The following is a 23,420-nucleotide window of genomic DNA, read 5'->3' as shown; positions in this document are numbered from 1 at the left end:
ATCAAGCAGGACAGGTCCAGACTACGAACCCTTCGAACCACCTGCTCTCTAAAACACTTCCGGAGTGTTGAAATTGTCTTAATGTTTACATTTAGTTTGAGTTTTTGCTGTTTAATTCTGTGACTTGATGAGGACTGCGTAACAAGAAGTGAACATTTCCTTAACAAACCAAATGGCGTTCATGCAAAATCGCCCGATGCTGCAAGCAGGACGCGAACCTGCGCAGGGAAACCCCATTGAATTTCGAGTCCCACGCCTTAACCACTCGTCCATCGCAGCTCCATGAGTATGATGTCACTGTTGTCGTATATGAGCCATGCGCTGCTCACATCAGGCCGAGACCTAAAAAATAAAGTAACAAAAGGACGGGGCAGGAACCAGCAGTGCCCTGTTGCCCTCACTTATTTCGCATGCTTTCATACAATTAATAAAAATAGCAACACGTATCACTCAAAGTGAGTGACAGGGCACAGATGAGCGGTAATTAATCACTGCACATTCCTACCCTCTTTTCCCTATATTACGGCGCTGGGAATGGGCACTTAAGAGTACTCAGAAAGAGTCCAAATGCCTAAACAAGACACGCTACATAAAAAAATTACTCTTTTTGTGACTCGTCAAGATCAGGCAGGACAGGTCCAGACTACGAACCCTTCCAAACCACCTGCTCTCTTAAACACTTCCTGAGTGTTGAAATTGTCTTAATGTTTACATTTAGTTTGAATTTTTGCTGTTTAACTCTGTGACTTGATGAGGATTGACTAACGAGAAGTGAAAATTTCCTTAAAAACCAAATGGTGTTCATGCAAAATCGGACGTCGCTGCAAGCAGGATTCGAACCTGCGCACGGAAACCCCATTGGATTTCGAAGCTCCATGAGTATGATGTCACTGTTGTCGTATATCAGCCATTTGCTGCTCACGTCAGACCGAGACCTAAAAAATAAAGTAACCGAAGGAAGGGGCAGGTACCAGCAGTACTCTGTTGCCCTCACTTATTTCGCTTGCTTTCATACAATTAATAAAAATAGCAACACGTATCACTCAAAGTGAGTGACAGGGCACAGATGAGCAGTAATCAATCACTACGCATTTCTACCCTCTTTTCCCTATATTACGGCGCTGGGACCGGGCCCTTAAGTGTACTCAGAAAGAGTCCAAAAGCCTAAACAAGAAACTCTACATAAAAAAATTACTCTTTTCGTGACTCGTAAAGATCAAGCAGGACAGGTCCAGACTACGAACCCTTCGAACCACCTGCTCTCTAAAACACTTCCGGAGTGTTGAAATTGTCTTAATGTTTACATTTAGTTTGAGTTTTTGCTGTTTAATTCTGTGACTTGATGAGGACTGCGTAACAAGAAGTGAACATTTCCTTAACAAACCAAATGGCGTTCATGCAAAATCGCCCGATGCTGCAAGCAGGATGCGAACCTGCGCAGGGAAACCCCATTGAATTTCGTGTCCAACGCCTTAACCACTCGTCCATCGCAGCTCCATGAGTATGATGTCACTGTTGTCGTATATGAGCCATGCGCTGCTCACATGAGGCCGAGACCTAAAAAATAAAGTAACAAAAGGACGGGGCAGGAACCAGCAGTGCCCTGTTGCCCTCACTTATTTCACATGCTTTCATACAATTAATAAAAATAGCAACACGTATCACTCAAAGTGAGTGACAGGGCACAGATGAGCGGTAATCATTCACTGTGCATTTCTACCCTCTTTTCCCTCTATTACGGCGGTGGCAACGGGCCCTTAAGTGTACTCAGAAAAAGTCCAAAAGCCTAAACAAGACACGCTTCATAAAAAAAAATTACTCTTTTCCTGACTTGTCTAGATCAGGCAGGACAGGTCCAGACTACAAACCATTCCTAGCCACCTGCTCTCTGAAACACTTCCTGGGAGTAGAAATTGTCTCAATGTTTACATCTAGTTTGAGTTTTTGCCGTTTAACTCTGTGACTTGATGAGGACTGCATAACGAGAAGTGAAAATTTACTTAACTAAACCAAATGGTGTTCATGCAAAATCTCATGACGCTGCAAGCAGGATTCGAACCTACGCAGGGAAACCCCATTGGATTTCAAGTCCAACGCCTTAACCACTCGGCCATCGCAGCTCCATGAGTATGATGTCACTGTTGTCGTATATGAGCCATTCGCTGCTCACGTCAGACCGAGACCTAAAAAATAAAGTAACCGAAGGAAGGGGCAGGTACCAGCAGTGCTCTGTTGCCCTCACTTATTTCGCTTGCTTTCATACAATTAATAAAAATAGCAACACGTATCACTCAAAGTGAGTGACAGGGCACAGATGAGCAGTAATCAATCACTGTGCATTTCTACCCTCTTTTCCCTATATTACGGCGCTGGGACCGGGCCCTTAAGTGTACTCAGAAAGAGTCCAAAAGCCTAAACAAGACACTCTACATAAAAAAATGACTCTTTTCGTGACTCGTCAAGATCAAGCAGGACAGGTCCAGACTACGAACCCTTCAAACCACCTGCTCTCTAAAACACTTTCGGAGTGTTGAAATTGTCTTAATGTTTACATTTAGTTTGAGTTTTTGCTGTTTAATTCTGTGACTTGACGAGGATTGCGTAACGAGAAGTGAACATTTCCTTAACGAACCAAATGGTGTTCATGCAAAATCGCCCGATGCTGCAAGCAGGATGCGAACCTGCGCAGGGAAACCCCATTGAATTTCGAGTCCAACGCCTTAACCACTCGGCCATCGCAGCTCCATGAGTACGATGTCACTGTTGTCGTATATGAGCTATGCGCTGCTCACGTCAGGCCGAGACCTAAAAAATAAAGTAACAAAAGGACGGGGCAGGAACCAGCAGTGCCCTGTTGCCCTCACTTATTTCACATGCTTTCATACAATTAATAAAAATAGCAACACGTATCACTCAAAGTGAGTGACAGGGCACAGATGAGCGGTAATCATTCACTGTGCATTTCTACCCTCTTTTCCCTCTATTACGGCGGTGGCAACGGGCCCTTAAGTGTACTCAGAAAAAGTCCAAAAGCCTAAACAAGACACGCTTCATAAAAAAAAAATACTCTTTTCCTGACTTGTCTAGATCAGGCAGGACAGGTCCAGACTACAAACCATTCCTAGCCACCTGCTCTCTGAAACACTTCCTGGGAGTAGAAATTGTCTTAATGTTTACATCTAGTTTGAGTTGTTGCCGTTTAACTCTGTGACTTGATGAGGATTGCATAACAAGAAGTGAACATTTACTTAACTAAACCAAATGGTGTTCATGCAAAATCTCATGACGCTGCAAGAAGGATTCGAACCTACGCGGGGAAACCCCATTGGATTTCAAGTCCAACGCCTTAACCACTCGGCCGTCGTAGCTGCGCGAGACTGACATCACTGTTGTCGTATACGAGCCATGCGCTGCTCACATCAGGCCGAGACCTAAAAATTAAAGTAACGGAAGGACGGGGCACGTACCAGCAGTGCCCTGTCTCCCTCACTTATTTCGCATGCTTTCATACAATTAATAAAAATAGCAACACGCATCACTCAAAGTGAGTGACAGGGCACAGATGAGCAGTAATCAATCACTGCACATTTCTGCCCTCTTTTCCCTATATTACGGCTCTGGAATGGGCCCTTAAGTGTACTCAGAAAGAGTCCAAAAGCCTAAACAAGACACGCTACATAAAAAAATTACTCTTTTCGTGACTCGTCAAGATCAGGCAGGACAGGTCCAGACTACGAACCCTTCCGAGCCACCTGCTCTCTAAAACACTTCCTGAGTGTTGAAATTGTCTTAATGTTTACATTTAGTTTGAGTTTTTGCTGTTTAACTCTGTTACTTGATGAGGATTGCGTAACGAGAAGTGGACATTTCCTTATCAAACCAAATGGTGTTCATGCAAAATCGCACGAGGCTGCAAGCAGGATTCGGACCTGTGCAGGGAAACCCCATTGATTTCGAGTCCAACGCCTTAACCACTCGGCCATCGCAGCTCCATGTTGTCGTATACGAGCTATGCACTGCTCACGTCAGACCGAGACCTAAAAAATAGAACAACGGAAGGACGGGGCAGGTACCAGCAGTGCCCTGTTGCCCTCACTTATTTCGCATGCTTTCATACAATTAATAAAAATAGCAACACGTATCAATCAAAGTGAGTGACAGGGCACAGATGAGCGGTAATCAATCACTGCACTTTCCTACCCTCTTTTCCCTATATTACGGCGCTGGGAATGGGCACTTAAGAGTACTCAGAAAGAGTCCAAATGCCTAAACAAGACACGCTACATAAAAAAATTACTCTTTTTGTGACTCGTCAAGATCAGGCAGGACAGGTCCAGACTACGAACCCTTCCAAACCACCTGCTCTCTTAAACACTTCCTGAGTGTTGAAATTGTCTTAATGTTTACATTTAGTTTGAATTTTTGCTGTTTAACTCTGTGACTTGATGAGGATTGACTAACGAGAAGTGAAAATTTCCTTAACAAACCAAATGGTGTTCATGCAAAATCGGACGTCGCTGCAAGCAGGATTCGAACCTGCGCAGGGAAACCCCATTGGATTTCGAGTCCAACGCCTTAACCACTCGGCCATCGCAGCTCCATGAGTATGAAGTCACTGTTGTCGTATATCAGCCATTCGCTGCTCACGTCAGACCGAGACCTAAAAAATAAAGTAACCGAAGGAAGGGGCAGGTACCAGCAGTACTCTGTTGCCCTCACTTATTTCGCTTGCTTTCATACAATTAATAAAAATAGCAACACGTATCACTCAAAGTGAGTGACAGGGCACAGATGAGCAGTAATCAATCACTGCGCATTTCTACCCTCTTTTCCCTATATTACGGCGCTGGGACCGGGCCCTTAAGTGTACTCAGAAAGAGTCCAAAAGCCTAAACAAGAAACTCTACATAAAAAAATTACTCTTTTCGTGACTCGTCAAGATCAAGCAGGACAGGTCCAGACTACGAACCATTCGAACCACCTGCTCTCTAAAACACTTCCGGAGTGTTGAAATTGTCTTAATGTTTACATTTAGTTTGAGTTTTTGCTGTTTAATTCTGTGACTTGATGAGGATTGCGTAACAAGAAGTGAACATTTCCTTAACAAACCAAATGGTGTTCATGCAAAATCGCCCGATGCTGCAAGCAGGACGCGAACCTGCGCAGGGAAACTCCATTGAATTTCGAGTCCAACGCCTTAACCACTCGTCCATCGCAGCTCCATGAGTATGATGTCACTGTTGTCGTATATGAGCCATGCGCTGCTCACATCAGGCCGAGACCTAAAAAATAAAGTAACAAAAGGACGGGGCAGGAACCAGCAGTGCCCTGTTGCCCTCACTTATTTCGCATGCTTTCATACAATTAATAAAAATAGCAACACGTATCACTCAAAGTGAGTGACAGGGCACAGATGAGCGGTAATTAATCACTGCACATTCCTACCCTCTTTTCCCTATATTACGGCGCTGGGAATGGGCACTTAAGAGTACTCAGAAAGAGTCCAAATACCTAAACAAGACACGCTACATAAAAAAATTACTCTTTTTGTGACTCGTCAAGATCAGGCAGGACAGGTCCAGACTACGAACCCTTCCAAACCACCTGCTCTCTTAAACACTTCCTGAGTGTTGAAATTGTCTTAATGTTTACATTTAGTTTGAATTTTTGCTGTTTAACTCTGTGACTTGATGAGGATTGACTAACGAGAAGTGAAAATTTCCTTAAAAACCAAATGGTGTTCATGCAAAATCGGACGTCGCTGCAAGCAGGATTCGAACCTGCGCACGGAAACCCCATTGGATTTCGAGTCCAACGCCTTAACCACTCGGCCATCGCAGCTCCATGAGTATGATGTCACTGTTGTCGTATATCAGCCATTTGCTGCTCACGTCAGACCGAGACCTAAAAAATAAAGTAACCGAAGGACGGGGCAGGTACCAGCAGTACTCTGTTGCCCTCACTTATTTCGCTTGCTTTCATACAATTAATAAAAATAGCAACACGTATCACTCAAAGTGAGTGACAGGGCACAGATGAGCAGTAATCAATCACTACGCATTTCTACCCTCTTTTCCCTATATTACGGCGCTGGGAATGGGCCCTTAAGAGTACTCAGAAAGAGTCCAAAAGCCTAAACAAGACACGCTACATGAAAAAATTACTCTTTATGTGACTCGTCAAGATCAGGCAGGACAGGTCCAGACTACGAACCCTTCTGAACCACCTGCTCTCTAAAACACTTCCTGAGTGTTGAAATTGTCTTAATGTTTACATTTAGTTTGAATTATTGCTGTTTAACTCTGTGACTTGATGAGGATTGACTAACGAGAAGTGAAAATTTCCTTAAAAACCAAATGGTGTTCATGCAAAATCGCCCGATGCTGCAAGCAGGATGCGAACCTGCGCAGGGAAACCCCATTGAATTTCGAGTCCAACGCCTTAACCACTCGGCCATCGCAGCTCCATGAGTATGATGTCTCTGTTGTCGTATATGAGCCATGCGCTGCTCACGTCAGGCCGAGACCTAAAAAATAAAGTAACAAAAGGACGGGGCAGGAACCAGCAGTGCCCTGTTGCCCTCACTTATTTCACATGCTTTCATACAATTAATAAAAATAGCAACACGTATCACTCAAAGTGAGTGACAGTGCACAGATGAGCGGTAATCATTCACTGTGCATTTCTACCCTCTTTTCCCTCTATTACAGCGGTGACAACGGGCCCTTAAGTGTACTCAGAAAAAGTCCAAAAGCCTAAACAAGACACGCTTCATAAAAAAAAAACTACTCTTTTCCTGACTTGTCTAGATCAGGCAGGACATGTCCAGACTACAAACCATTCCTAGCCACCTGCTCTCTGAAACACTTCCTGGGTGTAGAAATTGTCTCAATGTTTACATATAGTTTGAGTTTTTGCCGTTTAACTCTGTGACTTGATGAGGATTGCATAACGAGAAGTGAACATTTACTTAACTAAACCAAATGGTGTTCATGCAAAATATCATGACGCTGCAAGCAGAATTCGAACCTACGCGGGGAAACCCCATTGGATTTCAAGTCCAACGCCTTAACCACTCGGCCATCGCAGCTGCGTGAGTATGACGTCACTGTTGTCGTATACGAGCCATGCGCTGCTCACATCAGGCCGAGACCTAAAAATTAAAGTAACGGAAGGACGGGGCACGTACCAGCAGTGCCCTGTCTCCCTCACTTATTTCGCATGCTTTCATACAATTAATAAAATAGCAACAAGCATCACTCAAAGTGAGTGTCAGGGCACAGATGAGCAGTAATCAATCACTGCACATTTCTGCCCTCTTTTCCCTATAATACGGCTCTGGAATGGGCCCTTAAGTGTACTCAGAAAGAGTCCAAAAGCCTAAACAAGATACGCTACATAACAAAATTACTCTTTTCGTGACTCGTCAAGATCAGGCAGGACAGGTCCAGACTACGAACCCTTCCGAGCCACCTGCTCTCTAAAACACTTCCTGAGTGTTGAAATTGTCTTAATGTTTACATTTAGTTTGAGTTTTTGCTGTTTAACTCTGTTACTTGATGAGGATTGCGTAACGAGAAGTGAACATTTCCTTATCAAACCAAATGGTGTTCATGCAAAATCGCACGAGGCTGGAAGCAGGATTCGGACCTGCGCAGGGAAACCCCATTGATTTCGAGTCCAACGCCTTAACCACTCGGCCATTGCAGCTCCATGTTGTCGTATACGAGCCATTCGCTGCTCACGTCAGACCGAGAGCTAAAAAAGAAAGTAACCGAAGGAAGGGGCAGGTACCAGCAGGGCTCTGTTGCCCTCACTTATTTCGCTTGCTTTCATACAATTAATAAAAATAGCAACACGTATCACTCAAAGTGAGTGACAGGGCACAGATGAGCAGTAATCAATCACTGCGCATTTCTACCCTCTTTTCCCTTTATTACAGCGCTGGGACTGGGCCCTTAAGTGTACTCAGAAAGAGTCCAAAAGCCTAAACAAGACACTCTACAAAAAAAAAAAAATGACTCTTTTCGTGACTCGTCAAGATCAAGCAGGACAGGTCCAGACTACGAACCCTTTAAACCACCTGCTCTCTAAAACACTTCCAGAGTGTTGAAATTGTCGTAATGTTTACATTTAGTTTGAGTTTTTGCAGTTTAATTCTGTGACTTGATGAGGATTGCGTAACAAGAAGTGAACATTTCCTTAACAAACCAAATGGTGTTCATGCAAAATCACCCAATGCTGCAAGCAGGATGCGAACCTGCGCAGGGAAACCCCATTGAATTTCAAGTCCAACGCCTTAACCACTCGGCCATCGCAGCTCCATGAGTATGATGTCTCTGTTGTCGTATATGAGCCATGCGCTGCTCACATCAGGCCGAGACCTAAAAAATAAAGTAACAAAAGGACGGGGCAGGAACCAGCAGTGCCCTGTTGCCCTCACTTATTTCGCATGCTTTCATACAATTAATAAAAATAGCAACACGTATCACTCAAAGTGAGTGACAGGGCACAGATGAGCGGTAATCAATCACTGCACATTCCTACCCTCTTTTCCCTATATTACGGCGCTGGGAATGGGCACTTAAGAGTACTCAGAAAGAGTCCAAATGCCTAAACAAGACACGCTACATAAAAAAATTACTTTTTTTGTGACTCGTCAAGATCAGGCAGGACAGGTCCAGACGACGAACCCTTCCAAACCACCTGCTCTCTTAAACACTTCCTGAGTGTTGAAATTGTCTTAATGTTTACATTTAGTTTGAATTTTTGCTGTTTAACTCTGTGACTTGATGAGGATTGACTAACGAGAAGTGAAAATTTCCTTAACAAACCAAATGGTGTTCATGCAAAATCATATGTCGCTGCAAGCAGGATTCGAACCTGCGCAGGGAAACCCCATTGGATTTCGAGTCCAACGCCTTAACCACTCGGCCTTCGCAGCTCCATGAGTATGATGTCACTGTTGTCGTATATGAGCCATTCGCTGCTCACGTCAGACCGAGACCTAAAAAATAAAGTAACCGAAGGAAGGGGCAGGTACCAGCAGTGCTCTGTTGCCCTCACTTATTTCGCTTGCTTTCATACAATTAATAAAAATAGCAACACGTATCACTCAAAGTGAGTGACAGGGCACAGATGAGCAGTAATCAATCACTGTGCATTTCTACCCTCTTTTCCCTATATTACGGCGCTGGGACCGGGCCCTTAAGTGTACTCAGAAAGAGTCCAAAAGCCTAAACAAGACACTCTACATAAAAAAATGACTCTTTTCGTGACTCGTCAAGATCAAGCAGGACAGGTCCAGACTACGAACCCTTCAAACCACCTGCTCTCTAAAACACTTTCGGAGTGTTGAAATTGTCTTATTGTTTACATTTAGTTTGAGTTTTTGCTGTTTAATTCTGTGACTTGACGAGGATTGCGTAACGAGAAGTGAACATTTCCTTAACGAACCAAATGGTGTTCATGCAAAATCGCCCGATGCTGCAAGCAGGATGCGAACCTGCGCAGGGAAACCCCATTGAATTTCGAGTCCAACGCCTTAACCACTCGGCCATCGCAGCTCCATGAGTACGATGTCACTGTTGTCGTATATGAGCTATGCGCTGCTCACGTCAGGCCGAGATCTAAAAAATAAAGTAACAAAAGGACGGGGCAGGAACCAGCAGTGCCCTGTTGCCCTCACTTATTTCACATGCTTTCATACAATTAATAAAAATAGCAACACGTATCACTCAAAGTGAGTGACAGGGCACAGATGAGCGGTAATCATTCACTGTGCATTTCTACCCTCTTTTCCCTCTATTACGGCGGTGGCAACGGGCCCTTAAGTGTACTCAGAAAAAGTCCAAAAGCCTAAACAAGACACGCTTCATAAAAAAAAATTACTCTTTTCCTGACTTGTCTAGATCAGGCAGGACAGGTCCAGACTACAAACCATTCCTAGCCACCTGCTCTCTGAAACACTTCCTGGGAGTAGAAATTGTCTTAATGTTTACATCTAGTTTGAGTTGTTGCCGTTTAACTCTGTGACTTGATGAGGATTGCATAACAAGAAGTGAACATTTACTTAACTAAACCAAATGGTGTTCATGCAAAATCTCATGACGCTGCAAGAAGGATTCGAACCTACGCGGGGAAACCCCATTGGATTTCAAGTCCAACGCCTTAACCACTCGGCCGTCGTAGCTGCGCGAGACTGACATCACTGTTGTCGTATACGAGCCATGCGCTGCTCACATCAGGCCGAGACCTAAAAATTAAAGTAACGGAAGGACGGGGCACGTACCAGCAGTGCCCTGTCTCCCTCACTTATTTCGCATGCTTTCATACAATTAATAAAAATAGCAACACGCATCACTCAAAGTGAGTGACAGGGCACAGATGAGCAGTAATCAATCACTGCACATTTCTGCCCTCTTTTCCCTATATTACGGCTCTGGAATGGGCCCTTAAGTGTACTCAGAAAGAGTCCAAAAGCCTAAACAAGACACGCTACATAAAAAAATTACTCTTTTCGTGACTCGTCAAGATCAGGCAGGACAGGTCCAGACTACGAACCCTTCCGAGCCACCTGCTCTCTAAAACACTTCCTGAGTGTTGAAATTGTCTTAATGTTTACATTTAGTTTGAGTTTTTGCTGTTTAACTCTGTTACTTGATGAGGATTGCGTAACGAGAAGTGGACATTTCCTTATCAAACCAAATGGTGTTCATGCAAAATCGCACGAGGCTGCAAACAGGATTCGGACCTGTGCAGGGAAACCCCATTGATTTCGAGTCCAACGCCTTAACCACTCGGCCATCGCAGCTCCATGTTGTCGTATACGAGCTATGCACTGCTCACGTCAGACCGAGACCTAAAAAATAGAACAACGGAAGGACGGGGCAGGTACCAGCAGTGCCCTGTTGCCCTCACTTATTTCGCATGCTTTCATACAATTAATAAAAATAGCAACACGTATCAATCAAAGTGAGTGACAGGGCACAGATGAGCGGTAATCAATCACTGCACTTTCCTACCCTCTTTTCCCTATATTACGGCGCTGGGAATGGGCACTTAAGAGTACTCAGAAAGAGTCCAAATGCCTAAACAAGACACGCTACATAAAAAAATTACTCTTTTTGTGACTCGTCAAGATCAGGCAGGACAGGTCCAGACTACGAACCCTTCCAAACCACCTGCTCTCTTAAACACTTCCTGAGTGTTGAAATTGTCTTAATGTTTACATTTAGTTTGAATTTTTGCTGTTTAACTCTGTGACTTGATGAGGATTGACTAACGAGAAGTGAAAATTTCCTTAACAAACCAAATGGTGTTCATGCAAAATCGGACGTCGCTGCAAGCAGGATTCGAACCTGCGCAGGGAAACCCCATTGGATTTCGAGTCCAACGCCTTACCCACTCGGCCATCGCAGCTCCATGAGTATGAAGTTACTGTTGTCGTATATCAGCCATTCGCTGCTCACGTCAGACCGAGACCTAAAAACATAAAGTAACCGAAGGAAGGGGCAGGTACCAGCAATACTCTGTTGCCCTCACTTATTTCGCTTGCTTTCATACAAGTAATAAAAATAGCAACACGTATCACTCAAAGTGAGTGACAGGGCACAGATGAGCAGTAATCAATCACTGCGCATTTCTACCCTCTTTTCCCTATATTACGGCGCTGGGACCGGGCCCTTAAGTGTACTCAGAAAGAGTCCAAAAGCCTAAACAAGAAACTCTACATAAAAAAATTACTCTTTTCGTGACTCGTCAAGATCAAGCAGGACAGGTCCAGACTACGAACCATTCGAACCACCTGCTCTCTAAAACACTTCCGGAGTGTTGAAATTGTCTTAATGTTTACATTTAGTTTGAGTTTTTGCTGTTTAATTCTGTGACTTGATGAGGATTGCGTAACAAGAAGTGAACATTTCCTTAACAAACCAAATGGTGTTCATGCAAAATCGCCCGATGCTGCAAGCAGGACGCGAACCTGCGCAGGGAAACCCCATTGAATTTCGAGTCCAACGCCTTAACCACTCGTCCATCGCAGCTCCATGAGTATGATGTCACTGTTGTCGTATATGAGCCATGCGCTGCTCACATCAGGCCGAGACCTAAAAAATAAGGTAACAAAAGGACGGGGCAGGAACCAGCAGTGCCCTGTTGCCCTCACTTATTTCGCATGCTTTCATACAATTAATAAAAATAGCAACACGTATCACTCAAAGTGAGTGACAGGGCACAGATGAGCGGTAATTAATCACTGCACATTCCTACCCTCTTTTCCCTATATTACGGCGCTGGGAATGGGCACTTAAGAGTACTCAGAAAGAGTCCAAATACCTAAACAAGACACGCTACATAAAAAAATTACTCTTTTTGTGACTCGTCAAGATCAGGCAGGACAGGTCCAGACTACGAACCCTTCCAAACCACCTGCTCTCTTAAACACTTCCTGAGTGTTGAAATTGTCTTAATGTTTACATTTAGTTTGAATTTTTGCTGTTTAACTCTGTGACTTGATGAGGATTGACTAACGAGAAGTGAAAATTTCCTTAAAAACCAAATGGTGTTCATGCAAAATCGGACGTCGCAGCAAGCAGGATTCGAACCTGCGCACGGAAACCCCATTGGATTTCGAGTCCAACGCCTTAACCACTCGGCCATCGCAGCTCCATGAGTATGATGTCACTGTTGTCGTATATCAGCCATTTGCTGCTCACGTCAGACCGAGACCTAAAAAATAAAGTAACCGAAGGACGGGGCAGGTACCAGCAGTACTCTGTTGCCCTCACTTATTTCGCTTGCTTTCATACAATTAATAAAAATAGCAACACGTATCACTCAAAGTGAGTGACAGGGCACAGATGAGCAGTAATCAATCACTACGCATTTCTACCCTCTTTTCCCTATATTACAGCGCTGGGACCGGGCCCTTAAGTGTACTCAGAACGAGTCCAAAAGCCTAAACAAGAAACTCTACATAAAAAAATTACTCTTTTCGTGACTCGTAAAGATCAAGCAGGACAGGTCCAGACTACGAACCCTTCGAACCACCTGCTCTCTAAAACACTTCCGGAGTGTTGAAATTGTCTTAATGTTTACATTTAGTTTGAGTTTTTGCTGTTTAATTCTGTGACTTGATGAGGACTGCGTAACAAGAAGTGAACATTTCCTTAACAAACCAAATGGTGTTCATGCAAAATCGCCCGATGCTGCAAGCAGGATGCGAACCTGCGCAGGGAAACCCCATTGAATTTCGTGTCCAACGCCTTAACCACTCGTCCATCGCAGCTCCATGAGTATGATGTCACTGTTGTCGTATATGAGCCATGCGCTGCTCACATCAGGCCGAGACCTAAAAAATAAAGTAACAAAAGGACGGGGCAGGAACCAGCAGTGCCCTGTTGCCCTCACTTATTTCACATGCTTTCATACAATTAATAAAAATAGCAACACGTATCACTCAAAGTGAGTGACAGGGCACAGATGAGCGGTAATCATTCACTGTGCATTTCTACCCTCTTTTCCCTCTATTACGGCGGTGGCAACGGGCCCTTAAGTGTACTCAGAAAAAGTCCAAAAGCCTAAACAAGACACGCTTCATAAAAAAAAATTACTCTTTTCCTGACTTGTCTAGATCAGGCAGGACAGGTCCAGACTACAAACCATTCCTAGCCACCTGCTCTCTGAAACACTTCCTGGGAGTAGAAATTGTCTCAATGTTTACATCTAGTTTGAGTTTTTGCCGTTTAACTCTGTGACTTGATGAGGACTGCATAACGAGAAGTGAAAATTTACTTAACTAAACCAAATGGTGTTCATGCAAAATCTCATGACGCTGCAAGCAGGATTCAAACCTACGCAGGGAAACCCCATTGGATTTCAAGTCCAACACCTTAACCACTCGGCCATCGCAGCTGTGTGAAAATGACATCACTGTTGTTGTATACGAGCCATGCGCTGCTCACATCAGGCCGAGACCTAAAAATTAAAGTAACGGAAGGACGGGGCACGTACCAGCAGTGCCCTGTCTCCCTCACTTATTTCGCATGCTTTCATACAATTAATAAAAATAGCAACACGCATCACTCAAAGTGAGTGACAGGGCACAGATGAGCAGTAATCAATCACTGCACATTTCTGCCCTCTTTTCCCTATATTACGGCTCTGGAATGGGCCCTTAAGTGTACTCAGAAAGAGTCCAAAAGCCTATACAAGACACGCTACATAAAAAAATTACTCTTTTCGTGACTCGTCAAGATCAGGCAGGACAGGTCTAGACTACGAACCCTTCCGAGCCACCTGCTCTCTAAAACACTTCCTGAGTGTTGAAATTGTCTTAATGTTTACATTTAGTTTGAGTTTTTGCTGTTTAACTCTGTTACTTGATGAGGATTGCGTAACGAGAAGTGAACATTTCCTTATCAAACCAGATGGTGTTCATGCAAAATCGCACGAGGCTGCAAGCAGGATTCGGACCTGTGCAGGGAAACCCCATTGATTTCGAGTCCAAAGCCTTAACCACTCGGCCATCGCAGCTCCATGTTGTCGTATACGAGCTATGCACTGCTCACGTCAGACCGAGACCTAAAAAATAGAGCAACGGAAGGACGGGGCAGGTACCAGCAGTGCCCTGTTGCCCTCACTTATTTCGCATGCTTTCATACAATTAATAAAAATAGCAACACGTATCACTCAAAGTGAGTGACAGGGCACAGATGAGCGGTAATCAATCACTGCACATTCCTACCCTCTTTTCCCTATATTACGGCGCTGGGAATGGGCACTTAAGAGTACTCAGAAAGAGTCCAAATGCCTAAACAAGACACGCTACATAAAAAAATTACTTTTTTTGTGACTCGTCAAGATCAGGCAGGACAGGTCCAGACGACGAACCCTTCCAAACCACCTGCTCTCTTAAACACTTTCTGAGTGTTGAAATTGTCTTAATCTTTACATTTAGTTTGAATTTTTGCTATTTAACTCTGTGACTTGATGAGGATTGACTAACGAGAAGTGAAAATTTCCTTAACAAACCAAATGGTGTTCATGCAAAATCATATGTCGCTGCAAGCAGGATTCGAACCTGCGCAGGGAAACCCCATTGGATTTCGAGTCCAACGCCTTAACCACTCGGCCATCGCAGCTCCATGAGTATGATGTCACTGTTGTCGTATATGAGCCATTCGCTGCTCACGTCAGACCGAGACCTAAAAAATAAAGTAACCGAAGGAAGGGGCAGGTACCAGCAGTGCTCTGTTGCCCTCACTTATTTCGCTTGCTTTCATACAATTAATAAAAATAGCAACACGTATCACTCAAAGTGAGTGACAGGGCACAGATGAGCAGTAATCAATCACTGTGCATTTCTACCCTCTTTTCCCTATATTACGGCGCTGGGACCGGGCCCTTAAGTGTACTCAGAAAGAGTCCAAAAGCCTAAACAAGACACTCTACATAAAAAAATGACTCTTTTCGTGACTCGTCAAGATCAAGCAGGACAGGTCCAGACTACGAACCCTTCAAACCACCTGCTCTCTAAAACACTTTCGGAGTGTTGAAATTGTCTTAATGTTTACATTTAGTTTGAGTTTTTGCTGTTTAATTCTGTGACTTGACGAGGATTGCGTAACGAGAAGTGAACATTTCCTTAACGAACCAAATGGTGTTCATGCAAAATAGCCCGATGCTGCAAGCAGGATGCGAACCTGCGCAGGGAAACCCCATTGAATTTCGAGTCCAACGCCTTAACCACTCGGCCATCGCAGCTCCATGAGTACGATGTCACTGTTGTCGTATATGAGCTATGCGCTGCTCACGTCAGGCCGAGACCTAAAAAATAAAGTAACAAAAGGACGGGGCAGGAACCAGCAGTGCCCTGTTGCCCTCACTTATTTCACATGCTTTCATACAATTAATAAAAATAGCAACACGTATCACTCAAAGTGAGTGACAGGGCACAGATGAGCGGTAATCATTCACTGTGCATTTCTACCCTCTTTTCCCTCTATTACGGCGGTGGCAACGGGCCCTTAAGTGTACTCAGAAAAAGTCCAAAAGCCTAAATAAGACACGCTTCATAAAAAAAAATTACTCTTTTCCTGACTTGTCTAGATCAGGCAGGACAGGTCCAGACTACAAACCATTCCTAGCCACCTGCTCTCTGAAACACTTCCTGGGAGTAGAAATTGTCTTAATGTTTACATCTAGTTTGAGTTGTTGCCGTTTAACTCTGTGACTTGATGAGGATTGCATAACAAGAAGTGAACATTTACTTAACTAAACCAAATGGTGTTCATGCAAAATCTCATGACGCTGCAAGAAGGATTTGAACCTACGCGGGGAAACCCCATTGGATTTCAAGTCCAACGCCTTAACCACTCGGCCGTCGTAGCTGCGCGAGACTGACATCACTGTTGTCGTATACGAGCCATGCGCTGCTCACATCAGGCCGAGACCTAAAAATTAAAGTAACGGAAGGACGGGGCACGTACCAGCAGTGCCCTGTCTCCCTCACTTATTTCGCATGCTTTCATTCAATTAATAAAAATAGCAACATGCATCACTCAAAGTGAGTGACAGGGCACAGATGAGCAGTAATCAATCACTGCACATTTCTGCCCTCTTTTCCCTATATTACGGCTCTGGAATGGGCCCTTAAGTGTACTCAGAAAGAGTCCAAAAGCCTAAACAAGACACGCTACATAAAAAAATTACTCTTTTCGTGACTCGTCAAGATCAGGCAGGACAGGTCCAGACTACGAACCCTTCCGAGCCACCTGCTCTCTAAAACACTTCCTGAGTGTTGAAATTGTCTTAATGTTTACATTTAGTTTGAGTTTTTGCTGTTTAACTCTGTTACTTGATGAGGATTGCGTAACGAGAAGTGGACATTTCCTTATCAAACCAAATGGTGTTCATGCAAAATCGCACGAGGCTGCAAGCAGGATTCGGACCTGTGCAGGGAAACCCCATTGATTTCGAGTCCAACGCCTTAACCACTCGGCCATCGCAGCTCCATGTTGTCGTATACGAGCTATGCACTGCTCACGTCAGACCGAGACCTAAAAAATAGAACAACGGAAGGACGGGGCAGGTACCAGCAGTGCCCTGTTGCCCTCACTTATTTCGCATGCTTTCATACAATTAATAAAAATAGCAACACGTATCAATCAAAGTGAGTGACAGGGCACAGATGAGCGGTAATCAATCACTGCACTTTCCTACCCTCTTTTCCCTATATTACGGCGCTGGGAATGGGCACTTAAGAGTACTCAGAAAGAGTCCAAATGCCTAAACAAGACACGCTACATAAAAAAATTACTCTTTTTGTGACTCGTCAAGATCAGGCAGGACAGGTCCAGACTACGAACCCTTCCAAACCACCTGCTCTCTTAAACACTTCCTGAGTGTTGAAATTGTCTTAATGTTTACATTTAGTTGGAATTTTTGCTGTTTAACTCTGTGACTTGATGAGGATTGACTAACGAGAAGTGAAAATTTCCTTAACAAACCAAATGGTGTTCATGCAAAATCATACGTCACTGCAAGCAGGATTCGAACCTGCTCAGGGAAACCCCATTGGATTTCAAGTCCAACGCCTTAACCACTCGGCCATCACAGCTCCATGGGTATGATGTCACTGTTGTCATATATGAGCCATTCGCTGCTCACGTCAGACCGAGACCTAAAAAATAAAGTAACCGAAGGAAGGGGCAGGTACCAGCAGTGCTCTGTTGCCCTCACTTATTTCGCTTGCTTTCATACAATTAATAAAAATAGCAACACGTATCACTCAAAGTGAGTGACAGGGCACAGATGAGCAGTAATCAATCACTGCGCATTTCTACCCTCTTTTCCCTATATTACGGCGGTGGCAACGGGCCCTTAAGTGTACTCAGAAAAAGTCCAAAAGCCTAAACAAGACACGCTTCATAAAAAAAAAATACTCTTTTCCTGACTTGTCTAGATCAGGCAGGACATGTCCAGACTACAAACCATTCCTAGCCACCTGCTCTCTGAAACACTTCCTGGGTGTAGAAATTGTCTCAATGTTTACATATAGTTTGAGTTTTTGCCGTTTAACTCTGTGACTTGATGAGGATTGCATAACGAGAAGTGAACATTTACTTAACTAAACCAAATGGTGTTCATGCAAAATATCATGACGCTGCAAGCAGGATTCGAACCTACGCGGGGAAACCCCATTGGATTTCAAGTCCAACGCCTTAACCACTCGGCCATCGCAGCTGCGTGAGTATGATGTCACTGTTGTCGTATACGAGCCATGCGCTGCTCACATCAGGCCGAGACCTAAAAATTAAAGTAACGGAAGGACGGGGCACGTACCAGCAGTGCCCTGTCTCCTTCACTTATTTCGCATGCTTTCATACAATTAATAAAAATACCAACAAGCATCACTCAAAGTGAGTGACAGGGCACAGATGAGCAGTAATCAATCACTGCACATTTCTGCCCTTTTTTCCCTATATTACGGCTCTGGAATGGACCCTTAAGTGTACTCAGAAAGAGTCCAAAAGCCTAAACAAGATACGCTACATAACAAAATTACTCTTTTCGTGACTCGTCAAGATCAGGCAGGACAGGTCCAGACTACGAACCCTTCCGAGCCACCTGCTCTCTAAAACACTTCCTGAGTGTTGAAATTGTCTTAATGTTTACATTCAGTTTGAGTTTTTGCTGTTTAACTCTGTTACTTGATGAGGATTGCGTAACGAGAAGTGAACATTTCCTTATCAAACCAAATGGTGTTCATGCAAAATCGCACGAGGCTGGAAGCAGGATTCGGACCTGCGCAGGGAAACCCCATTGATTTCGAGTCCAACGCCTTAACCACTCGGCCATTGCAGCTCCATGTTGTCGTATACGAGCCATTCGCTGCTCACGTCAGACCGAGACCTAAAAAATAAAGTAACCGAAGGAAGGGGCAGGTACCAGCAGGGCTCTGTTGCCCTCACTTATTTCGCTTGCTTTCATACAATTAATAAAAATAGCAACACGTATCACTCAAAGTGAGTGACAGGGCACAGATGAGCAGTAATCAATCACTGCGCATTCCTACCCTCTTTTCCCTATATTACAGCGCTGGGACTGGGCCCTTAAGTGTACTCAGAAAGAGTCCAAAAGCCTAAACAAGACACTCTACAAAAAAAAAATGACTCTTTTCGTGACTCGTCAAGATCAAGCAGGACAGGTCCAGACTACGAACCCTTTAAACCACCTGCTCTCTAAAACACTTCCAGAGTGTTGAAATTGTCGTAATGTTTACATTTAGTTTGAGTTTTTGCTGTTTAATTCTGTGACTTGATGAGGATTGCGTAACGAGAAGTGAACATTTCCTTAACAAACCAAATGGTGTTCATGCAAAATCGCCCGATGTTGCAAGCAGGATGCGAACCTGCGCAGGGAAACCCCATTGAATTTCGAGTCCAACGCCTTAACCACTCGGCCATCGCAGCTCCATGAGTATGATGTCTCTGTTGTCGTATATGAGCCATGCGCTGCTCACGTCAGGCCGAGACCTAAAAAATAAAGTAACAAAAGGACGGGGCAGGAACCAGCAGTGCCCTGTTGCCCTCACTTATTTCACATGCTTTCATACAATTAATAAAAATAGCAACACGTATCACTCAAAGTGAGTGACAGTGCACAGATGAGCGGTAATCATTCACTGTGCATTTCTACCCTCTTTTCCCTCTATTACAGCGGTGACAACGGGCCCTTAAGTGTACTCAGAAAAAGTCCAAAAGCCTAAACAAGACACGCTTCATAAAAAAAAAACTACTCTTTTCCTGACTTGTCTAGATCAGGCAGGACATGTCCAGACTACAAACCATTCCTAGCCACCTGCTCTCTGAAACACTTCCTGGGTGTAGAAATTGTCTCAATGTTTACATATAGTTTGAGTTTTTGCCGTTTAACTCTGTGACTTGATGAGGATTGCATAACGAGAAGTGAACATTTACTTAACTAAACCAAATGGTGTTCATGCAAAATATCATGACGCTGCAAGCAGAATTCGAACCTACGCGGGGAAACCCCATTGGATTTCAAGTCCAACGCCTTAACCACTCGGCCATCGCAGCTGCGTGAGTATGACGTCACTGTTGTCGTATACGAGCCATGCGCTGCTCACATCAGGCCGAGACCTAAAAATTAAAGTAACGGAAGGACGGGGCACGTACCAGCAGTGCCCTGTCTCCCTCACTTATTTCGCATGCTTTCATACAATTAATAAAATAGCAACAAGCATCACTCAAAGTGAGTGACAGGGCACAGATGAGCAGTAATCAATCACTGCACATTTCTGCCCTCTTTTCCCTATAATACGGCTCTGGAATGGGCCCTTAAGTGTACTCAGAAAGAGTCCAAAAGCCTAAACAAGATACGCTACATAACAAAATTACTCTTTTCGTGACTCGTCAAGATCAGGCAGGACAGGTCCAGACTACGAACCCTTCCGAGCCACCTGCTCTCTAAAACACTTCCTGAGTGTTGAAATTGTCTTAATGTTTACATTTAGTTTGAGTTTTTGCTGTTTAACTCTGTTACTTGATGAGGATTGCGTAACGAGAAGTGAACATTTCCTTATCAAACCAAATGGTGTTCATGCAAAATCGCACGAGGCTGGAAGCAGGATTCGGACCTGCGCAGGGAAACCCCATTGATTTCGAGTCCAACGCCTTAACCACTCGGCCATTGCAGCTCCATGTTGTCGTATACGAGCCATTCGCTGCTCACGTCAGACCGAGAGCTAAAAAAGAAAGTAACCGAAGGAAGGGGCAGGTACCAGCAGGGCTCTGTTGCCCTCACTTATTTCGCTTGCTTTCATACAATTAATAAAAATAGCAACACGTATCACTCAAAGTGAGTGACAGGGCACAGATGAGCAGTAATCAATCACTGCGCATTTCTACCCTCTTTTCCCTTTATTACAGCGCTGGGACTGGGCCCTTAAGTGTACTCAGAAAGAGTCCAAAAGCCTAAACAAGACACTCTACAAAAAAAAAATGACTCTTTTCGTGACTCGTCAAGATCAAGCAGGACAGGTCCAGACTACGAACCCTTTAAACCACCTGCTCTCTAAAACACTTCCAGAGTGTTGAAATTGTCGTAATGTTTACATTTAGTTTGAGTTTTTGCTGTTTAATTCTGTGACTTGATGAGGATTGCGTAACAAGAAGTGAACATTTCCTTAACAAACCAAATGGTGTTCATGCAAAATCGCCCAATGCTGCAAGCAGGATGCGAACCTGCGCAGGGAAACCCCATTGAATTTCAAGTCCAACGCCTTAACCACTCGGCCATCGCAGCTCCATGAGTATGATGTCTCTGTTGTCGTATATGAGCCATGCGCTGCTCACGTCAGGCCGAGACCAAAAAAATAAAGTAACAAAAGGACGGGGCAGGAACCAGCAGTGCCCTGTTGCCCTCACTTATTTCACATGCTTTCATACAATTAATAAAAATAGCAACACGTATCACTCAAAGTGAGTGACAGGGCACAGATGAGCGGTAATCATTCACTGTGCATTTCTACCCTCTTTTCCCTCTATTACGGCGGTGGCAACGGGCCCTTAAGTGTACTCAGAAAAAGTCCAAAAGCCTAAACAAGACACGCTTCATAAAAAAAAATACTCTTTTCCTGACTTGTCTAGATCAGGCAGGACATGTCCAGACTACAAACCATTCCTAGCCACCTGCTCTCTGAAACACTTCCTGGGTGTAGAAATTGTCTCAATGTTTACATATAGTTTGAGTTTTTGCCGTTTAACTCTGTGACTTGATGAGGATTGCATAACGAGAAGTGAACATTTACTTAACTAAACCAAATGGTGTTCATGCAAAATTTCATGACGCTGCAAGCAGGATTCGAACCTACGCGGGGAAACCCCATTGGATTTCAAGTCCAACGCCTTAACCACTCGGCCATCGCAGCGGCGTGAGTATGACGTCACTGTTGTCGTATACGAGCCATGCGCTGCTCACATCAGGCCGAGACCTAAAAATTAAAGTAACGGAAGGACGGGGCACGTACCAGCAGTGCCCTGTCTCCCTCACTTATTTCGCATGCTTTCATACAATTAATAAAAATAGCAACAAGCATCACTCAAAGTGAGTGACAGGGCACAGATGAGCAGTAATCAATCACTGCACATTTCTGCCCTCTTTTCCCTATATTACGGCTCTGGAATGGGCCCTTAAGTGTACTCAGAAAGAGTCCAAAAGCCTAAACAAGATACGCTACATAACTAAATTACTCTTTTCGTGACTCGTCAAGATCAGGCAGGACAGGTCCAGACTACGAACCCTTCCGAGCCACCTGCTCTCTAAAACACTTTCTGAGTGTTGAAATTGTCTTAATGTTTACATTTAGTTTCAGTTTTTGCTGTTTAACTCTGTTACTTGATGAGGATTGCGTAACGAGAAGTGAACATTTCCTTATCAAACCAAATGGTGTTCATGCAAAATCGCACGAGGCTGGAAGCAGGATTCGGACCTGCGCAGGGAAACCCCATTGATTTCGAGTCCAACGCCTTAACCACTCGGCCATTGCAGCTCCATGTTGTCGTATACAAGCCATTCGCTGCTCACGTCAGACCGAGACCTAAAAAATAAAGTAACCGAAGGAAGGGGCAGGTACCAGCAGGGCTCTGTTGCCCTCACTTATTTCGCTTGCTTTCATACAATTAATAAAAATAGCAACATGTATCACTCAAAGTGAGTGACAGGGCACAGATGAGCAGTAATCAATCACTGCGCATTTCTACCCTCTTTTCCCTATATTACAGCGCTGGGACTGGGCCCTTAAGTGTACTCAGAAAGAGTCCAAAAGCCTAAACAAGACACTCTACAAAAAAAAATGACTCTTTTCGTGACTCGTCAAGATCAAGCAGGACAGGTCCAGACTACGAACCCTTTAAACCACCTGCTCTCTAAAACACTTCCAGAGTGTTGAAATTGTCGTAATGTTTACATTTAGTTTGAGTTTTTGCTGTTTAATTCTGTGACTTGATGAGGATTGCGTAACGAGAAGTGAACATTTCCTTAACAAACCAAATGGTGTTCATGCAAAATCGCCCGATGCTGCAAGCAGGATGCGAACCTGCGCAGGGAAACCCCATTGAATTTCGAGTCCAACGCCTTAACCACTCGGCCATCGCAACTCCATGAGTATGATGTCTCTGTTGTCGTATATGAGCCATGCGCTGCTCACGTCAGGCCGAGACCTAAAAAATAAAGTAACAAAATGACGGGGCAGGAACCAGCAGTGCCCTGTTGCCCTCACTTATTTCACATGCTTTCATACAATTAATAAAAATAGCAACACGTATCACTTAAAGTGAGTGACAGGGCACAGATGAGCGGTAATCATTCACTGTGCATTTCTACCCTCTTTTCCC

General features: G+C 44.1%; 32 non-coding genes across 32 annotated transcripts; all 32 read right to left on the bottom strand.

Annotated features, from left to right (window-relative positions):
- Positions 1 to 197: 197 nt before the first annotated feature.
- On the bottom strand, positions 198 to 279 carry TRNAS-CGA (transfer RNA serine (anticodon CGA)). The gene has a single exon. It is a non-coding gene; the product is annotated as a tRNA-Ser (tRNA).
- A 1,133-nt stretch (positions 280 to 1,412) lies between these two features.
- TRNAS-CGA (transfer RNA serine (anticodon CGA)) lies at positions 1,413 to 1,494 on the bottom strand. The gene has a single exon. It is a non-coding gene; the product is annotated as a tRNA-Ser (tRNA).
- Positions 1,495 to 2,038: 544 nt separating this feature from the next.
- TRNAS-UGA (transfer RNA serine (anticodon UGA)) lies at positions 2,039 to 2,120 on the bottom strand. The gene has a single exon. It is a non-coding gene; the product is annotated as a tRNA-Ser (tRNA).
- A 540-nt stretch (positions 2,121 to 2,660) lies between these two features.
- Positions 2,661 to 2,742, bottom strand: TRNAS-CGA (transfer RNA serine (anticodon CGA)). Its single transcript has one exon. It is a non-coding gene; the product is annotated as a tRNA-Ser (tRNA).
- Positions 2,743 to 3,286: 544 nt separating this feature from the next.
- On the bottom strand, positions 3,287 to 3,368 carry TRNAS-UGA (transfer RNA serine (anticodon UGA)). Its single transcript has one exon. It is a non-coding gene; the product is annotated as a tRNA-Ser (tRNA).
- Positions 3,369 to 3,908: 540 nt separating this feature from the next.
- On the bottom strand, positions 3,909 to 3,989 carry TRNAS-CGA (transfer RNA serine (anticodon CGA)). The gene has a single exon. It is a non-coding gene; the product is annotated as a tRNA-Ser (tRNA).
- A 526-nt stretch (positions 3,990 to 4,515) lies between these two features.
- Positions 4,516 to 4,597, bottom strand: TRNAS-CGA (transfer RNA serine (anticodon CGA)). Its single transcript has one exon. It is a non-coding gene; the product is annotated as a tRNA-Ser (tRNA).
- A 540-nt stretch (positions 4,598 to 5,137) lies between these two features.
- Positions 5,138 to 5,219, bottom strand: TRNAS-CGA (transfer RNA serine (anticodon CGA)). The gene has a single exon. It is a non-coding gene; the product is annotated as a tRNA-Ser (tRNA).
- Positions 5,220 to 5,759: 540 nt separating this feature from the next.
- Positions 5,760 to 5,841, bottom strand: TRNAS-CGA (transfer RNA serine (anticodon CGA)). Its single transcript has one exon. It is a non-coding gene; the product is annotated as a tRNA-Ser (tRNA).
- Positions 5,842 to 6,381: 540 nt separating this feature from the next.
- On the bottom strand, positions 6,382 to 6,463 carry TRNAS-CGA (transfer RNA serine (anticodon CGA)). Its single transcript has one exon. It is a non-coding gene; the product is annotated as a tRNA-Ser (tRNA).
- A 545-nt stretch (positions 6,464 to 7,008) lies between these two features.
- TRNAS-UGA (transfer RNA serine (anticodon UGA)) lies at positions 7,009 to 7,090 on the bottom strand. The gene has a single exon. It is a non-coding gene; the product is annotated as a tRNA-Ser (tRNA).
- Positions 7,091 to 8,239: 1,149 nt separating this feature from the next.
- On the bottom strand, positions 8,240 to 8,321 carry TRNAS-UGA (transfer RNA serine (anticodon UGA)). Its single transcript has one exon. It is a non-coding gene; the product is annotated as a tRNA-Ser (tRNA).
- A 541-nt stretch (positions 8,322 to 8,862) lies between these two features.
- TRNAS-CGA (transfer RNA serine (anticodon CGA)) lies at positions 8,863 to 8,944 on the bottom strand. Its single transcript has one exon. It is a non-coding gene; the product is annotated as a tRNA-Ser (tRNA).
- A 540-nt stretch (positions 8,945 to 9,484) lies between these two features.
- On the bottom strand, positions 9,485 to 9,566 carry TRNAS-CGA (transfer RNA serine (anticodon CGA)). Its single transcript has one exon. It is a non-coding gene; the product is annotated as a tRNA-Ser (tRNA).
- A 544-nt stretch (positions 9,567 to 10,110) lies between these two features.
- TRNAS-UGA (transfer RNA serine (anticodon UGA)) lies at positions 10,111 to 10,192 on the bottom strand. The gene has a single exon. It is a non-coding gene; the product is annotated as a tRNA-Ser (tRNA).
- A 540-nt stretch (positions 10,193 to 10,732) lies between these two features.
- TRNAS-CGA (transfer RNA serine (anticodon CGA)) lies at positions 10,733 to 10,813 on the bottom strand. The gene has a single exon. It is a non-coding gene; the product is annotated as a tRNA-Ser (tRNA).
- A 526-nt stretch (positions 10,814 to 11,339) lies between these two features.
- Positions 11,340 to 11,421, bottom strand: TRNAS-CGA (transfer RNA serine (anticodon CGA)). The gene has a single exon. It is a non-coding gene; the product is annotated as a tRNA-Ser (tRNA).
- A 541-nt stretch (positions 11,422 to 11,962) lies between these two features.
- On the bottom strand, positions 11,963 to 12,044 carry TRNAS-CGA (transfer RNA serine (anticodon CGA)). The gene has a single exon. It is a non-coding gene; the product is annotated as a tRNA-Ser (tRNA).
- Positions 12,045 to 12,584: 540 nt separating this feature from the next.
- On the bottom strand, positions 12,585 to 12,666 carry TRNAS-CGA (transfer RNA serine (anticodon CGA)). Its single transcript has one exon. It is a non-coding gene; the product is annotated as a tRNA-Ser (tRNA).
- Positions 12,667 to 13,206: 540 nt separating this feature from the next.
- TRNAS-CGA (transfer RNA serine (anticodon CGA)) lies at positions 13,207 to 13,288 on the bottom strand. The gene has a single exon. It is a non-coding gene; the product is annotated as a tRNA-Ser (tRNA).
- A 544-nt stretch (positions 13,289 to 13,832) lies between these two features.
- Positions 13,833 to 13,914, bottom strand: TRNAS-UGA (transfer RNA serine (anticodon UGA)). Its single transcript has one exon. It is a non-coding gene; the product is annotated as a tRNA-Ser (tRNA).
- A 1,147-nt stretch (positions 13,915 to 15,061) lies between these two features.
- TRNAS-CGA (transfer RNA serine (anticodon CGA)) lies at positions 15,062 to 15,143 on the bottom strand. The gene has a single exon. It is a non-coding gene; the product is annotated as a tRNA-Ser (tRNA).
- Positions 15,144 to 15,683: 540 nt separating this feature from the next.
- TRNAS-CGA (transfer RNA serine (anticodon CGA)) lies at positions 15,684 to 15,765 on the bottom strand. The gene has a single exon. It is a non-coding gene; the product is annotated as a tRNA-Ser (tRNA).
- Positions 15,766 to 16,309: 544 nt separating this feature from the next.
- Positions 16,310 to 16,391, bottom strand: TRNAS-UGA (transfer RNA serine (anticodon UGA)). The gene has a single exon. It is a non-coding gene; the product is annotated as a tRNA-Ser (tRNA).
- Positions 16,392 to 16,931: 540 nt separating this feature from the next.
- TRNAS-CGA (transfer RNA serine (anticodon CGA)) lies at positions 16,932 to 17,012 on the bottom strand. Its single transcript has one exon. It is a non-coding gene; the product is annotated as a tRNA-Ser (tRNA).
- Positions 17,013 to 17,538: 526 nt separating this feature from the next.
- Positions 17,539 to 17,620, bottom strand: TRNAS-UGA (transfer RNA serine (anticodon UGA)). Its single transcript has one exon. It is a non-coding gene; the product is annotated as a tRNA-Ser (tRNA).
- Positions 17,621 to 18,164: 544 nt separating this feature from the next.
- On the bottom strand, positions 18,165 to 18,246 carry TRNAS-UGA (transfer RNA serine (anticodon UGA)). Its single transcript has one exon. It is a non-coding gene; the product is annotated as a tRNA-Ser (tRNA).
- Positions 18,247 to 19,393: 1,147 nt separating this feature from the next.
- Positions 19,394 to 19,475, bottom strand: TRNAS-CGA (transfer RNA serine (anticodon CGA)). The gene has a single exon. It is a non-coding gene; the product is annotated as a tRNA-Ser (tRNA).
- A 545-nt stretch (positions 19,476 to 20,020) lies between these two features.
- Positions 20,021 to 20,102, bottom strand: TRNAS-UGA (transfer RNA serine (anticodon UGA)). The gene has a single exon. It is a non-coding gene; the product is annotated as a tRNA-Ser (tRNA).
- A 1,146-nt stretch (positions 20,103 to 21,248) lies between these two features.
- On the bottom strand, positions 21,249 to 21,330 carry TRNAS-UGA (transfer RNA serine (anticodon UGA)). Its single transcript has one exon. It is a non-coding gene; the product is annotated as a tRNA-Ser (tRNA).
- A 543-nt stretch (positions 21,331 to 21,873) lies between these two features.
- Positions 21,874 to 21,955, bottom strand: TRNAS-UGA (transfer RNA serine (anticodon UGA)). Its single transcript has one exon. It is a non-coding gene; the product is annotated as a tRNA-Ser (tRNA).
- Positions 21,956 to 23,101: 1,146 nt separating this feature from the next.
- TRNAS-CGA (transfer RNA serine (anticodon CGA)) lies at positions 23,102 to 23,183 on the bottom strand. The gene has a single exon. It is a non-coding gene; the product is annotated as a tRNA-Ser (tRNA).
- Positions 23,184 to 23,420: the final 237 nt, after the last annotated feature.

The sequence above is a fragment of the Lissotriton helveticus genome, chromosome 11 (genome assembly GCF_964261635.1).
Source record: "Lissotriton helveticus chromosome 11, aLisHel1.1, whole genome shotgun sequence".
In the NCBI taxonomy this organism is placed as follows: Eukaryota; Metazoa; Chordata; class Amphibia; order Caudata; family Salamandridae; genus Lissotriton; species Lissotriton helveticus.
This window is presented reverse-complemented; position numbering and strand designations above follow the sequence as displayed.